The sequence below is a fragment of the Rhyacophila brunnea genome, unplaced genomic scaffold (genome assembly GCF_057557595.1).
Source record: "Rhyacophila brunnea isolate RB1 unplaced genomic scaffold, BYU_Rbru_1.0 scaffold_21, whole genome shotgun sequence".
Taxonomy (NCBI): domain Eukaryota; kingdom Metazoa; phylum Arthropoda; class Insecta; order Trichoptera; family Rhyacophilidae; genus Rhyacophila; species Rhyacophila brunnea.
Window position 1 is genome coordinate 31158480 of NW_028232871.1, and position 19247 is coordinate 31177726.

The 19247-nt window shown below is 34.5% G+C and overlaps 1 protein-coding gene across 1 annotated transcript in view; it reads left to right on the forward strand.

Moving 5' to 3' along the window:
• The first annotated feature begins 5795 nt into the window (after window positions 1–5795).
• Window positions 5796–19247, forward strand: part of bbx (bobby sox) — a 71078-nt gene continuing 57626 nt past the window's right edge. Inside the window, exon 1 of the mRNA XM_085949102.1 lies at window positions 5796–6066. The gene's annotated coding sequence lies outside the window, so the exon portion shown is untranslated. The remainder of the gene's footprint in view (window positions 6067–19247) is intronic.

Consider the following 19247-nt stretch of genomic DNA (forward strand, 5'->3'; position numbering starts at 1 on the left):
AATAATATTTAACTTTTGTTGTTTAAAATCCCACGCCCAATCCAATCCCAATTTCCACGCGGACTCGTGTCCTCATTAATTGGCCATTCGATATAATTAGCATGTTATTTAAATGTGGTAATTAAATAGTAATTAAATGCTCCGTGATCAACAAGTTAAACAATATTTACGTTTTGGCAGCATAAAATTTATACACTAAGTTTAATATATCATATAGTAAGTAATGAAAAAATAAGTTTAAATTCATTTTCGAAAAACATAAACATTTCTGCTTTCTTAATACCGAAAATACCGGTATTTTGATATTTTAAACCGTTATTTCGGTATTGCATTCCCTAAATGCGCATACTGCCTGAAAAATATGAAACATGAAACCCGGGTCATAAAAAACGTCTCAAATGGGATAGTTTAAAACCTAAATCAATTATCAGAAAAAACTTTAACAGGCACGACGAAGTTAGTGAGAAAATAATTGGCCAATAAAAATGTTAATTATGTATATTTTTCTGTTTACTTATATTATAATAAAATATTTGATAAAATTAATCAAACAGAACTTTTTACAATAAATTATTGTTAGCATATATTTTATCAATATTTCTATAAAAATAAATCCTTTGTAAGTACAGTGGGTATCTAGAGTGGAGTATAACAAAAAAAATACGTTTTTTCATTTTACTACTTTACATTGTATCAAAAAAAATGAGAAATACACAAGAGATATATTTTTTTATTTTGGTAATAAAATGACGTTTATTCTTCGTATTGAGTATATTTTTTTAATATGTAAGCTTTCAATACAATCGGTTCCGTCGACTCTGTAGAGGTTATCTAAATATTTTTTTAGTGTTTTCATATATTATGTAAAATGAAATGCGTAAATATGGTTCATCTTTTCCATTCGATAGGATGTATATATTTATATGGCGTAATATAAAATAATACCCGTAGTTTCTCAGTTGTTAGTTGTATGGAACTAAACCAGTTGTTGACAACCCAATTGCGAGTCATCGACTAACGAATTAATAAATTAATTAGATGTCGGTAAGGGCAGGAACTGACGGTCATCACTACGGGGAACACAGCCCCAACTCAGTAATGTATATTATGTAATTGACATACAGTATTATCTAATTGACCTGTGTACGGCACGGTTACGGATTATAGATAGGCAGTGACGTCCCTAGACAAAATGCCACCCCTAGGCAGTGCCAAAATGCCGCCACATTTTTTTTATACTTACAATACTTTTTATCATCCTTTCATGACTCCAGTAAGTATCTAAGAAATGTGTTGTATGGATACATTACTAACAATACCACTACGATTACTTAATCTAATTTAAATGCCATTTCTGCGTTAATAGAAAATATTGCGAATCTACAATTTCAGATTGGTACATTTAAAAATACGCCTGACAACTTCCAAAAGGAGTGACTAGCAAACATATTTGGATAAATTTTAAATTAATGTAAGTATGTACCTACCTACAATTCAAATATTATTTGTAAATCTACACGTGTCATTGTTGTTCACTATGGACGTGACGTCCAAGGACAACGGAAGTAACCAAAACTAAAACCGACGAACCCGACAAAAAAATAAAGTCCTTTTAAAACTTTTATAGTAATAATTAATACATTTTGTTTCCAACCAGTGAGTTGATTTTTTTAATGGAAATATATTTCCGTTATTACTAAGTTTAGGTGGCTATTTCTATATATACCTACATATCTAATGATTCTCCTCGATTTGCCGCCCTTCGGGTAAGTGCCGCCCCCAAGCGACGCTCAATCTGCCTACCCTCACGAGACTTCACTGTAGATAGGTACGCTTTCATGGGAGGTAAACGTTTCCTCAAATCTTTTTGATGATTCTGATATTTTAATCCATAACATGCTTTATTGGACTGATTGGTTTATAACATTTGATCGCGATTTCAGAACGTTTTTAGTGTCGTTGAATTGTTAGCTATGGTAAAAATAATAATGTTATGTCTTAGCCGCATTGAAACATAATGGCAAAAACAAGATGACAACATATTTAAAGTTTTGTCATACATGTACCTACCAACCTAACACTATTCGCGCTATAGGTACTCCTTTTTTATTTTAATGCAACCCTGGAAATTAAATTTGAGACCACAAAAACGTAATGTTTGCAACAAATTAATCTGAATTGTGAAATGACTTACAGCTAATTTAATCGTTAATTATATAATTCATTTTCACATATTTATGCTCTTTTTCCTTTTTAAGAAAGTTGTAACTACCTATTCAATGTTTTGGTCAACCATTATTTAAATTTAAATAAATAAATCTCATAAAATCGCAAATAATTATACCTAGGCAGGTAATTATCTTAATAGTACCTTTACGTTAACAGCAGGTTGCCACTTTAATTTTATTTACAAAGTTAAAATTAAATAATAATCAGTTATCAAGTGGTATTCAACCTGTGCACTGCAGGTTATTCGAAAAAAAATAGACAATCTTAATTCAATGAGCTGCTGCATGATTCATTCCGACCATGTCCGAACCTAATAGGATCATATGGGCCTCCACAACGTGGAGGTTTGTATTAACAGATTTTTTTACGATAAATGGATGTCAGCCACTTGCTCAACCTATTAGGTCCATATTCTGGCTCATACGCAAATTGAGAAACAATATGTGTGCTTAAGCCGTGGTTACAGTATGTAATGAATTCTTTTTTATTCTTTAGGCAATAATAAAATGCAAACTGCTCTTCCCTTATCACTACGGTTGTTTCTTCAGTTATTTCGAAATCTGTAAGTAAGTTTGTACTTTATTTTATTGTAATTAAAAAAAGGAAAAGAAATATCTAAAAAAAACATAAGAGTTACTTTCGATTCGGTGCTTGGAAAACCTAATTAAAAAATAGGCATCGAATCTGATTTTCAAACTTCTTACTTATTTAACTGATAAGAACATATATCCACACGGTTAGGTCGCCCTGCGGATCTTTATACACTAAAGGCGCCGTGAAACGAAAAAGTTTGAAAACCACTGACCTATACGTTGTACTTTCACTGCGTATTGTGGCGCATTGGGCAATCACTGTAATGGCATAAAATGTTTTCTAAATAAATAAAAGTCTAAAATATATTTTTGAAAATTAGGGCTATCTGAGTGAGTCCCCTGCGCGAAGGGCACCCTGGGGGCCATCCCCCGCATTATTGAGAGACAATATTAAAGGCTTGTTACAAAAAGGGTTTTTTAGAAGTAAATAATACAGTCTTTGATGTGCAATTTATAAATCAAACGAATATATCCCCAACGGGCTACAAAAAAACCTCTTGTGTTCATTCAACCGCCACTGAGAGACAAAAAACTTAAAAAGAGACTTCTTGCTAAAATATTGACAAGTCTACCTATAATATTTTTGAAGGTTATAAACAAACTGAAATGATAAAATTACAATGGGAACAATGATAGGTTTAATGTGGCGGTCTCTGGAGTACAAAATTATTTAAAAAAATCGCTTATTCTTTTTCTACTTCCTCGCACCGTCATGACTGACATGCAGCCTTCTTCACCCCTATCGGCATTCTGCAGCACGCGAGGCCTGTGTCAGTGGAAAACCTGTGACAATCTTGAGTTCGTCCACCCATCCAGAGGGAACGTTTCCTAGTCTTCTCTTAACCTTCAACTTGACCAACTACCACAATACCTTCCTCATCATCATCGGGAATGATCCACTGCTGGACGAAGGCCTCCCCTAGCTCCCTTCACTCTTCTCGGTCCTTCAGTTCTTCTCTGCCACATAATACACCGAACTTTTTAAGTTCGTCTATCTAGCGGGATTTAGGGCGTCCCTGTGTTTGTTTAGTACTCTTTAAGTACCACTTTACCATATCCGGAAACTTATACGTATCCAGTTCGCCGTATCATTCTTCACCATGAAATGTTTTATCGGAAATATATGGTCGTATACTTATTAAAGACCGTCCAACCTCTTTGGGTCGTATAGTACTGACATAAAATGCATGTCTAAATAAAACACGGTTCTTGTCGGTTTACACTTTACAGGAAGCCAGCAGCAAACAAAATTTGAAAATAGCCGATATACTGGATTGTTTGTTAGGTTAGGTTAGGTTTTCATTCTTGAATTCATGAATTTTACCAAAATCAGCAATGAAAATTGAATTAACGTTCATATTGTATCCAATAAAATTGGAGACCGTATAATATACAGTCATCTCTTTCCGATATGAAAGCACACGGCGAACTGTGCAACGGTGAAATGTTTTACGTAAAATTTACATGTAACCCCACTTTCCGACGGCATTTTTTCGAGCGGTTGTCCACTCGCCGAACCTATCCCATTGCCATTTCATAAATGTTTAGCTACATCGACCACATTGCGCACCTACTTTTATCTGCTTCCTTAGCCTTAGCAGGGCTCGAAATGGACCGGAACGCACCGGAGCGCCGTTCCTGTTCGTGAAATCGGTAAAATTATCGCTCCGTCTCGTGGAATAAATAATTTGACCGTCTGAGCTGGATAGGCCATATAATAAAAAATCTTACACACTTATTTTTATGAAAAAAAAACACATAAACTTTGATAACTTTACTATGTAAAAATCTTCAGAAAACTGTCGAGCGCTCCGGTTCGTAAATTTTTCCATTTCGAGCGCTGAGCCTTAGTAATGTCTCAGGAGCATATACCCAAGACTGAGGTCTTCAGTTTAGTGATATCACTTAATTTAATAAAAGGTGGCCTGGGAGAGAAAACCACGATGAACTAACACACTAATGAATGAATTTAATACTACAGATACTTACATACTCGTATAATACAAAAACAAAGCTAAAACAATACGGACATACAAAACAGTAGGTAATGACAGTTTTACTTGAGAGAGACAATTTTGTGGTAACGAGAAATGAAGGAATAAAAATGAGGTACCTAATACTTGGCATTATTCAATGTCACCGCCTACTACGCATCGTGTTATGTATATAATATAATATTATGGAATTTGAATTTAAATCCATTAGAATTAATTTTAAAATATGCTGCCCCTGAGCAACGTATGACCTGCTTACCTCTACCGGATACCGCTGTTAGAGTGGGGCCGAGTGGGTCGCTCAAAAATACCGGTTGCCCTAGGTCTCGCGTTTTCTGTGTACGACATCCAGTTTCCTAGGGTAGTATTGAAAAAAAGTTCGAAACTTATGATTTTTCGCTTGCATGTACATCACACAAAATAATATAATACATAATATAAATTTACACAAATTTAATTTAATTATGCATGTATTTATTTTAATATGTCATTGATTTATTGTACAGAATAAATTAGAGTATTTCACAGAACAGAGTTCCCTAGATTACTGCCATCAATTGAAAATACTTTGAACTAAATAGCGAAGACGTAAACCATTTTTTTACATCAACAGAAAGCTTTCATTTTACACCGTAATGTGGCGACACTTTGCGGATAAAGCAAGTGTCACGCCCATTGCTCTTGAAAAACAAGTTTCTAAATGTCATTCAAATAACATTGATATGACATTTCAATTACTTAAAAACTTCTAAGAGTATTTCAAGAATAATTTTCAGAAACCGATTAAGTTTATAATTTTTCGTTTTAAAAATTATAATGCATTTACGATTATTTTCAGCTATGAAAATGACATTAGAGTCTAGTTTGACGGCGGTACTGGTATTCGCTGACCCTGTCGTTCGTATAAGCGTCGATGTATTAGAGAGAGACAGTAAATGATTGTGAGGCACTTTTGTAGGTATAGCCGGCCGTATCAGCTGACAACCAAAGCAAAACAGAAGGTCCGCTACCATCTTGTCAAATCTGCGAAACTCGATGGGAAAATAAATTAGTTTAAAGTTGTACAAAGCGAGTATAATGACTTAATGCGATAGCCCAAAGTGCTAACGTATCGATGTGTTCAAGTGATTGTGATATTTGCAGTGCCCTTTCTTGTCAATCTTGCTGATTTGTTTAATATTTTGGGAATGTATTGCTTTAAATGACGTCATGTGTATGATTATACACGTCGTAACGCTGCCGACCAGCCTGTGAGTAATTTTCTTTATTCTTAAACACTTAATTCTGTATAAAATAACATATTTTGAAAGTATATTACAGCAGTTATGATGTGTCCTTTTCATTCATGATTTTGGCAAACTACCCATTATACATTTCTAGTGCGATTCGCTTATACGAAAACATCTAGAAGTCTGTATTCTGTACGTCAGTGTATACTGCTAATATAATATGTATATGTAGGTATTCCATTTCTGTAATGCCCTTGAAAACAATGCAGCGAAATATCTTTGTTACGAAGTCAATTATGACTAGTAACAATGTCCATTTTCGGAATTAAGTAGCCATATTCAAATAAAATGACACTTCTGATACGACCATTCAGGTATAATTCGCAACGACTCGTTTATTACATCGCGACTTGAAGCAAAAATGGAATAGTCTCGACTCATAGAAAGTTTTTTTTATAAGTAGGCCGTCATCGTTTTGCAATAAATAAGAAATAAAAAGCGGAATTAATCATTTAAAATGTCCTGTAAGCGTAATTATCAGAGGTGTTGTAATTCATTATAACAGAATCTCGATGGTGTCTTTTTCTATTACTTTGCAAAAAGCGTTTATTGGCCGACATATTAATTTTTTACCAATTAGCACATTAGTATGATAGGTATATCACGCATACTAAACGTTGTAAGTGTATTTAATACACAAGTAATAATCAGAGATAGATAATATCTTCCTACATAGGTACCTTCTTATAATCTTCATTGTACTTATTTGAATAAGACTTTTTCAACACGAATTAAATCAACACCTTTTGACTACAATAGTCTTTAAATAATACGAAATTATCATTTAATATTAAACGATATTCTACCCACTCTATAAAATAGAATGCTGTGAATAGCATGCCAATAATTATGACGCGTCATAATAATAATATCATCAACCATGAACTTGTCACAAACAAGTTGATTTTACAGTACCTACCTATCAACACGGCTTGGCTGTCCGTGGAATTCATACATTCTCGAGTAAAAGGAAACGAAATAATTATTTTTACTCAGAAATATTGCCAACATAATAAAAATGTCAATGCATGGAACCCCTTTGTTTTTTTGTGTCTGCCAATATAATTTATGAACTGTCACCATTCAATAATGTGCAGGCGACGTTGTGCGCCATCTGAGAAGTTTCCGCGATCATATTTCGCGTATCGTCGTGCGTTTTGTATACATAATTATAACATAAACATTTCAATACATACGAGATAAGCTATATAAAATAACATTATACCAAAAAGTTTTCAACAGCTTCATGTTTTATGTAGTTAAGTAGAGTAGGTACCTACCTACCTACTTTTCCTATCTAGTACTCTTGCATTCGTTTTCCATTTTATTGGCAAACGATGGCGCTAGTTGCCGTTCATTTTAATTTATAATTATTTTAATGAAGCTATTGGCTTATCAACATAAAGTTGACATTCTATTTTTGAATTCGAGCTTTGATTTGAAACATTTGGTATGCGAACCATAGGTACTGAAATTCCTGTTAATCCTAACGTGTTTTACATTTAAAATAACCTGTTATAGAATTTTATATACTATATAAAATTGTTAGTACTATATTAATATGTTATAGAAACATTATAGAATTTAGCATACATACGTACCTACCTGAGTGTTTGAGCTTTAAATAGATTTCCCAACGGTGCATAAAATATAGCGGGTGTTACCTATAATTGATTATTTGCAGCGCTGGAAATGTACCGGATCGCACCGGAGCACAGCTCTAAATAAAATTAATTTCAGTACTTTATTATATTTTAAAGTTTATATGAAACTTCTCGGAATCATAGTAAAAAAAATAATATTTGTGACGTGACATAAACCACGATTTTCATTTGCGTCGTCGACAACATAATCCCGTTATCTGGAATGCCACAAGATTAAAGACAATTATTCCATTTGACCGTCTATACTTGGCAGGTACCTATACATATTTCTATATAATACATACAATATTCATTACATAAATACCTATGTAAATATATGAGTATTTCTATAACACGTTTATTTAATATGTGTAATAAACAGTACTTGGGGTCGTCCATATATGACATCACGCTCTAGGTGGGAAGGTAGTCTTATATAATGGTACGACGATTTCACACGAAGGAATAGGTGGGCTGTAGAGTGTAGACAATGTGACATCACAAAACCGACAAAATAAAATAAATCCATTTTTCTGAGAAAATTATACAGAAAATCAACCATTTTAAATTTTAATGAATGGGGGACTCAAATTTACGTAATTTAGACATGGTGTAAACGTTTTTGTGACGTCATTTAGGGAAGACCTTTAACTGATGTATTTTATAATAGAATTCGTTTTATTGCCACTGCAGAATTTTTATGAATTAAATACTTACATAAGAAGGTAATTTTGAAAAATCTTTATTTTCCCGCAATTATTTTTATTAGCACGGGGGTTAATAAAAATAAATATGAGAAAGCCGTCGATTATTGAAATTTAATCTACGAATTCGATCACAGCTAAAACTATAAACCGAATTCGGGTATTTTGGAGTTATGGTTGGGTATGTCGGTGGCTATTTCATTTTATAATCCCGTATTTATTGATTTTCGCATAAGGCCATAGGCCTCTGTCCGTAAAAATGAAATATTTTATATGGCCTCATTCCTACGCGAAAATCGATGAAAATGCAACGACCCAATTATGTTATATTTACGAACATCATTCTGAATGTCATTATTTTAAATAATTATGTGCCTGCCTGCATACCTTAGTGAACAATGTCAGAATGTGGGATCATATTCATCACGTTTTTAGATGACTTACCTACCTAATAATTTATTCGTCGTTGTTCTTAATAAATAATTACATCATCAGTGGCATTACAATACATTTTTAGCAACAGTAGTGTTGCCAACCGTACTATAATTATAGTATTTGTACTATAATTTTGGTCCGCGTACCATGTACTTACGATATAAAATAAGTACCTATAGTACGCCCAAAATACTATAATTTTGAATATTGGAAAAAATGTGTAAAAAGTACTAAAATTTCGATATTTCCGTTTGATAAATTGGTGCAAAATACTATAATTTCGCAATATATGAAGATTTAGAGAACTTGTTCAAAAAGTTGTTCGAAAAACGTAAAAAAATCCCTTGACTTTGGTTAAAAATGAAATTTCTCGAATTCTTCGGTAAGCAGTTTTCGTTGGAAGAGGTACCAAAATGAAAAGGGGTCTCGGAGGTTCTCAAATTCTCCGTTATTTTTTTCATTTTCAACAGATGACAACGCGTACTATATTTTTCCCCAAATACTATAATTTTGGAGGCTCTGTACTATAATTCCACTTTGAAAAGATGGCAACACTGAGCAACACCGATGTAACCGACAGTTTGTGTACAGATTTGCGAATGAATCCATTACATAAATCAGAATCAATTGTGCATTAATTAACCGATGAGATTGTAATTAAAAAAAAAACTTCGCATTCTAATTATTGTTATTGCCAGTTGTACGGAACCAACAATAACTTCCGTTCTTCTTGTGTCATCCCTTATCGAAGATCTGTAACCATCAAGGCGATCTTTCATATATTTTTTTTACTACTCTATTAATCCTCGTAATACGACGTCTATTAGGGCGGCTCTCGCGGTGCAGTGCGCAAGGCGCTGGCCTTCCACCCGAAAGTTCTGGGTTTCGATTCCCCCGGTGAGGACACAATATTTATGTGATTTTCTCAAAATCTGAGTGTTTGTGATTGTTCAAAATTACTAACAAAACCACCGTGTACGAAAAAGCAAGAACAATGGTTATTAATAATTCTAAAACAAAATACTACTTACAGCCATCGATTCCTTGAATAATAATCCAAGAAATGCAATACATCTCATAATGTCACGCAGAACCTCGGTCCTTTTCTGTTTGTCTGAGAACGTCAACATCTGTCGCTCTGTCAGTCCAAGGAATTTTATTAAAGAAACATATAGGTACAACACAAACCTCTCCAAACCAATCCGCCGCGTACCACACTCGGTCTTAATCGAGCGTATCACGTGGCCCTACGTTTGACGTGAAGCATCAGCAGTTTTTTATTCCTTAGAATGTGTCAGAAGCAGATGCCAGGCACGATATTTGTTTAATAGGCCCTGAATTATTTAATTTTACTCGGCTTTTCAAATGCCTTTGAATGTTCTGTTGGCTAGTAGGTACCTACTCAAAACATAATAAAACTGTTAACGTATTCCTCAAAAGTATCTAATTTAAAATATTAAATCAAGAAGTTTTACCATTAACATCAAATTTTGCTCTTGTATACCTACGTAGCCCTTACAACTTACACTGCTTACAGCATCTTAAATCAACACCAATACGATTAACCTACTTCTCTATTAATATCTAATTTATTTATTATGTAGTGATAGAATAAATTCTCGTCTCTGTTAATTATCTTATTACTATTCTCATTCATGTGTATACCTATACATTTTAAATAAATTACTACCTACTTAATGGGTGCTTATTATTAAACGTATATCAACGGTTTACCGTCCCTGTAGGTCAGGGTTGGCGAACCTTTTTACGTATGCGTGCCAAAATTTCCCAAATATTATTTTTCGACGGCCTGACGAGCCAGTTTTTCATGGTGAAAAAAAAAATTAAGTTTTTTAAAAATGAGTTTTTAAGAATTATATTAAACTAGCTTAAAAATTACAATTATTGAGTTCCTGATATTCTGTCTTTCAACGTATTTCTAGCCGAAGGCATATCTCTTATTCATTGAACATTTTGTTCCTTGTTTTCTAAATTCTCAAATAGATCATGGAAGCATTTAAACCACTAATAGGTATATTATATTCTCCATCACAGAACGGTATTCCATTTAGAGATTATGTTTGAGGCAAAATAACAAGCAGTTATTATATTTGAATGACTGCCGATAATTCATTATATTTTTATTTTTAATTGCCCGATCCTAAGGACCGATATATACAATTGTATATAATGATTATTCTTGAAAAGGATTTGTCTACTATTTTTTATACAATGCGATTTGTCATTTTTTATGCATGAATTTTAACGTTTCCGTTAGCGCATCGATTGGTAAACATAATATGAAAAACCGAATAAAATACGCATGGCTATGTCGTCATTATTTTTTCATTTTATATAAGTACCTGGGTACTTATATATTTTTTTTATTTGTAAAACTTTTTTATAACAAAAACATTTTTTTAAATATATAAGAAATAGTAATTTCTTTTCTCTTCAAAATGACACATTCGCGTGCCATACAAAATCGTCTCGCGTGCCATGGGTTCGCCATCCCTGCTGTAGGTATTCAAATATCACAGGATATAAATAGTGTTATCCTGTTTTTTTTATCATCACTCAGCGACAGCCACATCAGGCAATAACTGTTGAAGACTGGCTTTCACTGTAAGCCAGCCGACACGCCGCCATTCCTGCCTTATCGGGGTGTTAACGAATCAGCTGATTAGAGATGATAACAGACTAGGATACAATTTACTGATTTCACGAGCTTAACATAAGTATTGTTATTACTTATTATTATTAGTCTTAGTTATTACTATAGCGCCACGGTTGCAGCCGTCGAACAGAGACAGACGCCATCGTTTTATCGTCCAACAGATCTGCACCGCGATTTCCTAACTCTCGTCTCGTGTGGCACCAGACGAGATGACGTAATTGTGACGTCACGCTCGAGGCATGCCGACCGCGCACGAATAACCATAGAAAATTTTATTATGATACACCTATATGTGTATGGTGACAATGAATAGCGCCGCTGTCTGACCACTCGCTATTTTCTCGAATGCTATTATCACTCCGGTAGTACGTCAAAATGATGTCATATGACGTCATCTCGACCGGGAAGCTTGCACTCGCAAGTTCTAACATAGAGCCCCGTTCCAATATATCACTTAGTTATCTCAAAAGTGTTACCTATGCTATTACATGCGTTTAATATGAAATAACACTTTTAATTGCAGTTCCGCCGGGTGTTTTAATTTGATAACAGCTTGACCTGTCAATTTAGTATGACTTTGACGATAGCGCGACATAGCACTGATAAATCACTACGAGTTCGAACCTCGGACGAAACACGAGTATCAACTGCCTGTTGAATAACCGTGTTGCACACAAAATACATCCGTAACACATTTGTGTTGTCTTGGAAATATAGCGAACTGGTGTTATTGGGTGTTATGGAGTTAAGCAGTTGGAATAGATGTACATGTGGCCAAAGGGCATAGCCAATGATGTCGTAGCGTTGATATGAAAAAATTGATGTATAGTATGGTAAAAGTACAACAAAAAAACACGTAACTATAGATTATTATCATATCAATTGTAATACAACACATGTTGTACATAATTATATTACCTCCACAAGTCAGCATCACATAAGATGATTGATTTAATTGACTGACTTCTTCGTAAGTATTCTTACATACTTACTGTACCCTAGACTCTACTAGAGGATATCTATATTTGGCCATTTAATTTTTACGACTTAATTCGCGGTGTAAATGAGATATCTGCCATTCTTGGTAGTATTTACCTGTGTGGCCCTGATAACTATCTTAGAAATCGGGAGCGTTAGCTGTTTATTCTCCCTAGGTGCAGGACTAACCTGCCATTGGTAATACCAATTGTGCAAGCAATATTTGTGTTCAACCAAATCGCTTCGGATATTGATATATGTACCTATCAACTTGCATGAAGATGAGTTTCGGTGGACGTTGTTTTCTATTTTTTCGGTATCTATACTCTGTTTACTCTTCAAAATACTTAAGTACGCTGGTTTTTGTATAAATATTGTTAATACTGTTACAATGATTCTTGGTTTTTCTCAAATTATAGTCGAAACTTTTTATGTCTGTTTTCGCCAGAAGCCTAGATGCCGTGGTTGTGCTATAATTTTGTAGGCTAACGCGTGCGTACTGTGCTTATCGCTGTAAGAATTTTCTAAGCTCGTAACTTTTATCGTAGGTAAATTAGTAGAAAATATCACAAATAGGTAGGTACCTACTTATTTACATAATAATAATAATATATTATGTAGGAATGCAGTGATCAGAACAAAAATTATCGCGCCTTTTTTTTAAATACAGTAGTGAAATGTCACAGAAATATAAATGCCACTGGACTGAAAACATCACAGAATACTATGTAGGTATTGTGACCTCACCGAGATTCTAACCCGGAACCCCTCGTGTAAGAAGCCAGTGCATTGCGCGCTTGACTATGAGAGCCGTCAAAAGTTTTTTTTTTATATTTCACGCGACTTGTACACAATACGTGTGTATTTTTAATTAATACCAGGCGTGCCAACTGGTGGGGGATGCAATGCCGCCCCTAAAGACGTAATACTTTGAAATTAACTTCGAAATTGCCATATAATTTTAACAACCACAATTTTATTATGCAATTAGTAAAAAAACTAACTTTGTCAATCGCCGTGATGTTTTTAAAAAAATAACATGATAATAATATTATCTAATATGATTCTTAATAAGGCGGAGATGCATCTGATGATGATCATCCAACAATTGTACTCTTTCACACGAGACACTGGTTTATTTGGACACTGTATATACATATTATAAATGAATGCGACACACGTGTGTCTCCATCTGAACGCGCCCATTCATTCATGTGTAAATGCAGACACCAGTGTCCCGTGTGAAACGGCCTTAGACCTTGACCGACTCCAAAAAACGACTCAATTTCTCTCAGTTTGCCGCAAGCTCCCTTCACCGCCTAGCCTCAGGGACTCTGTCTCTTTCTTTTAACACCCAACCACCACAGTCTAAGTTTCCCGAACTTCTTTTTCCTAACTGGTCTATTCAGTAGGAACTTCTTATCTGGTTGGTGGCCTCCCATCGTTGAGACGTTCACACCAACGAAGTCGACACACTTTCGCGTGTGAGACGGCGGGAGGATTTTTCCACTTTTCTACGTCCCGTATAGTTCGTAATCCTACCTTCCTCGCATGTGACCCGAAAGGTTTCACAATATTTTCGTTTTTAATATAAGGTTTCATATTTTGATTAAGCACAGCATTCCGGTCCATAGCTCAATATGAGCGTGATGAAGGTTTATCGGACGATGGAGATGATGGCAGGAATTAAATGCGGCATGGTGCTCTCTAGGTAGGTATCTTGATTTCTAATGCTAACCAACCACAGTGAATATATTTTAACAAAAATTAAAACTGAAAAACAAACAAAACTCCACCGCAAACTAATCGCTACAAAAATAACGCCAAAAACAAGATTAATATAAGATTAGTAATAATTAATTGTTAACTTAGTGATATTCCATCCTATTGCCTTTAACCTGCCTTTCAATATTTTGGTCGCGAGTTCAAATCCCGTGACTTCTAATTCAAATTTTATTCTTTTGTTCAGTGCGTGTTCTTTCCTGTGCATGAGTTAGTGTGAGTAAGCCGTGTTGCCGATTTTATAATGTTGTTAAATTCAGACAGCAGACTACCTAATAAAACCTAATAAAACGCAATTATTAATTTATATCCAAAGCTTTTATGTCAAGAAATTAGTTTTCGAGAATTGTATAGAATATAACAAAACCGAAAAGCTCGATTACGTAATGTTGTATATCGCTGTGATTGACAGTTCTCATTTCCATATTTTATTCGTTCTTTTGGTATTAGATACTTAAATGCACCTAGTTTCTCTACTCACCAAGTCGAATCATTTAGTAAAGTAGTAAATTACTGTGACAACTGTACCCTCATCATTCATCAATAATATCTAAATGAAATCATTTGCTTTGAAATAAAATTATTTGGCTGACCTTCCGATTTCATTTTCGCAACAAAAGATCTAAGTAAGTACTTATTATATTTAATAAAAATAAATAATGAAATTATGACAATAGCCTACAGGTTTTTCAGTGCACCTAAAACTTTACAATAGTTACTATAAATTAACGCGTGTTGTCAACGAAAAGTTTGAATTCAATGGCCAACTATACGAAGGTGGGTAGGTAGGTACTTAATCTATGCTATTCGGCAACGCTTATTAAATATTTCCATTATGCGATATCACGCATCGGGGATTTATAAAAATATCACCTTTATTGTAATGGCGTTAAAACAGTGTTTCTAGTGTCAATGTTCATTTGAGCGAACCCGTTCGAACCGAACCATTCGGCAGACCCGACAAAAAGCATCGGAAATTTATGGCAATATCACCTTTATCGTAATGGCGTTAGAACAGATTATGCCATTCGGCAGACCCGACAAAAAAGTGAGTGTCATTTTTTTTCTAGATGCTTCGTCCATCTATGCAATATTTCAACAGATACCTATACGAATTTGCAGTAACGCTCCAGTAATGTGTATAAGTAAAGTTCATTTTTCATTGTGTACCTATATATTTACGTAATTATGAAATTACATAATATGTGTGCTGCGTCTATTGGTAAATAAATGAAACAAGGAAAATCTCCCCATTTGAGTGTAATAAGAACATTTTGAACCATACACACTAAACGTAATAATAGGTAACTTTGCTCAAAGAAATCGTATTTTTACTTAAAATTGAGGAACGCAACAATTTATATATCAATCCGCTTATGTTATTCGATTTTGTGCGTCATTTTTCCATGATGGTGATGTGCGCCATGGTCGAAAATTTTGATTTTTTTTTTATTAGGACCCCAAACTATAAAACATAATATTCAAAAATCAGAACAACCCGATTGATTGCTTGCTAAAACTACCAAGCAATTGTTATATTATATAAGTATCTACTATAATATGCAATTAGATATATGTACTCAACGACACTATCGCTGCATCTCAATAATTCTCAATATGTGATTGTCGTAGGTACTCTATCTCGCTCTAAAACAGTTATCACGGTCATGAGACATCCCGGGATAGTTAACAGCCTGAATACGAAACAGCGTATTTATCTATCACCTTTTTGTTGATTTTGTAGTAAGTTATTTATGTTAGGATAGCTCTGCAGAATATTTGCCTTCTAACGCACCTACCTACACTTTTCCTTTCAATTTACCGCACAAAAAATTGACGCGTGCTGTTCAAAGTTGCAACAGGTGAGTATCGACAAGTACTACGCCAGTTTGAAAAACACTGACGTACCAACGACCAATCCCGTTCTCGATCATTGACAGTGGCCTTGCCCAGTGTTTCATAATCGTGTATTAAACAATAAAACTACTATATTTTTTCTTTCTGGCTATTTACTCACTCACTGGCTCAACATGGATAGTAATTATTAGATTATATTATTCACTGTTTTATTTCATTAAACATTTCAATGACATCGTTATTATAAATTATTAGAAACTTTCAATTTTTCGCAAAACAGCTATTTTTTATTACCGTGTACACACACTAGTTGACAACATAATAAAAATGGTAAATTGGCTTAAAGTAATACATATTACATTATAATGAGGATATCTGTGTAACTCTAGGATTGGCAACCATTCCGGAAGTCGCTAGCTACGCAAAATGCAAGACCCACTGTTATTGTAGTCAGACCGTGACACATAACTGTAAACTTCGATGGTAGGTAATGCTAGTTATTGATCATACTTCGAATAATTACTTACAAGCTGGCGCTACAGACCATTTAGGTCCGTGGCCGACTGCACAACCGTCCTCCAGGAATCTCTATCCCGAGCTCTCTCTCTGGTCGGTCACATTTGACGTTATCTGCGTGTGTATATATAGTATAGTGTATGTATAGTGCCTGAATGGGTTTGGGTTAAAAAAATGAAATGGGTTAAAAAAATCTATTTTTCACGTCATATAAACATAGAATATATTTTTTAAATAATTAATAATTTTATCTCGTGATTATTATTTTTTTTGTTTAGTTGTTTTTCATATTGGGCTGTTAATAATATTTACCGATGATATATTTTAGGCGTATGTTACGTGTAAGTATAGGAAAATACATAATTTATGTATAGTCATTGCTGATTTCTATATCGTCAGTGAGCTATTGAAATTTCATCGATTTAGTGTGACGTTGACATTAGTGTGTACCTATGCATCAGTAGTAATATCGTATTATCGTCTTATTTCCCGTGAGTATCTGACAAGTGTGCTCTTTTTCTTTGATTTCCACAGCCTACCTCTCTCCAAAAGTCACCCTTCGCCACTGATGTATGCACTATAATCCGCCGCTTTCACGAATTGGACACTTGTCTAGTTTTTGGGGTGGCGGATTACTGAGAGAGTAAGTACTATAATACATACAAAAACCCACAAATGTGGAGGAGACATCAGACAGTGGCAAAGACAAGAAAGGGGAAATTCACGAAAAAGATTTCGGTGTGAATCTTTCATCATGACATGATCACATTGCGGTCACCATTGAAAGATGTCAACATAAATTTCTGTGCGTTTTCATCTTGGTATTCCAGTTGATTCTATTGTCTTCAATAATTTGTTGGAGATAACTGATCAAGTGATCGATCCACTTTAAAAATAAAAGCACCAAACAGCTGACCGTTTGGTTATATTTAAAACTGTTAATTCAATATTTACTGTCATCATCACATTCACCACTCAGTCTGGTGTCCATATTTAGCATATGAAAAATTATGACCCATTTCAATCTGATTTGTTGAAAATTATTTAATGATTTCTACAATAGGTACCTACCAAAGAATTCATTATTTTTCTATTAGTTCGTCTATCGGCATGTTCATTGCCTCCATTAGAAACTACCATTAGAGTACCTACTTACGTCTACATTAAATCCTTTTTTTCTTTCTTCCTATAATGTTATTATTGTTATGAGATTATATTATATGCCATTGTCATATACCTAGGTCTAAAACTATATAAATTATTCTAATGTGCATGCGACGTTTATTATCAAAGAAATAAACAAACTTATCTTAATGAGTTTTTCAATGCACCTATAGACTTTTATAATCTTGACATAATAATATATTATATTTATTTAATTATGCTTTGTCCAGCAAAAAAAATGTGCATTATTTGGGCTTCAATATGTACGTTAGTGGAGTGTTTGATAATATTATTTTCAAAGATCAGGGAAAAAAATCCAACATGACCACGAACAAACATAATAATATTATAGTCATTTGAAAATCTAGGAAAATGTATAAATTGCAACCCGACTGGAAATGGAATGCAGAGCCTTGTTTCAATTCTGCGTTTAATATTTCTGGTGTGCCTCAGGGCTCAAACTTGGGACCATTGCTGTTCACGATTTTTATAAATGACATAGCATTGATAATTAAAAATGCTATGCTTTTGTTGTTTGCTGATGACTTGAAACTCTTCATGGAAGTTGTCACCTTGGACGATTGTCGCTAACTCCAACTTGATATATAGATAATATATTAGATTGGGGCAGACGTAACAAACTGGAGTTCAATATTGATAAATGCAATGTTTTATCGTTTACTAAAGCCGCACGAGTATTGTTTTTCCAGTATTCGATGCATGGCAGAGTTCTCTCGCGAATATCATCTGTAAGAGATCTTGGAATTACGTTTGACAGTAAACTGACGTTTAGTGGTCATATAGATATCATTCGTAAAAAGGCGCTAAAGATGTTGGGCTTTGTCTTGCGTACTTCCCGGGTCTTTTCGGATGTTATGGTACTATAACTCCTTAGTTAGAAGCAGACTTGAGAGTGGGTCTATCGTTTGGGCCCCGCATCAGTTGAAGTACGGCCTTATGGTGGAGAGAATCAAGTACCGACCGTACTTGACAAATAAAACAACACATTTAAACAATAGGAGCATTCTTGGCATTATAGTAATATATTGGTATCAGATATAATTTAATCAATTTACCTATCTTAGGCATGTGGCATCGGATTAACGATTATCGGGGATTCCACTATGTTGACTATCTGGTCTTAACTTTATCTTCTTCTTTCACGATGTCACGTCCCAGCGTTCGTGCATAGGGCAAACACAGGCTCGCGCCAATTCCCTCGGTCCATCACCAACTCTCGCGCCTCCCACCATGCCATACCTGCAGCGATTAGATCGCTTTTGTAGCATCGCTGCAAGATGTGGGAGGGCCGGGCACGGCGAGGGAACCCATGATGCTGTGCCACAAGGGTAATTATTACTAATTTTAATACAGGTATTACCTAAT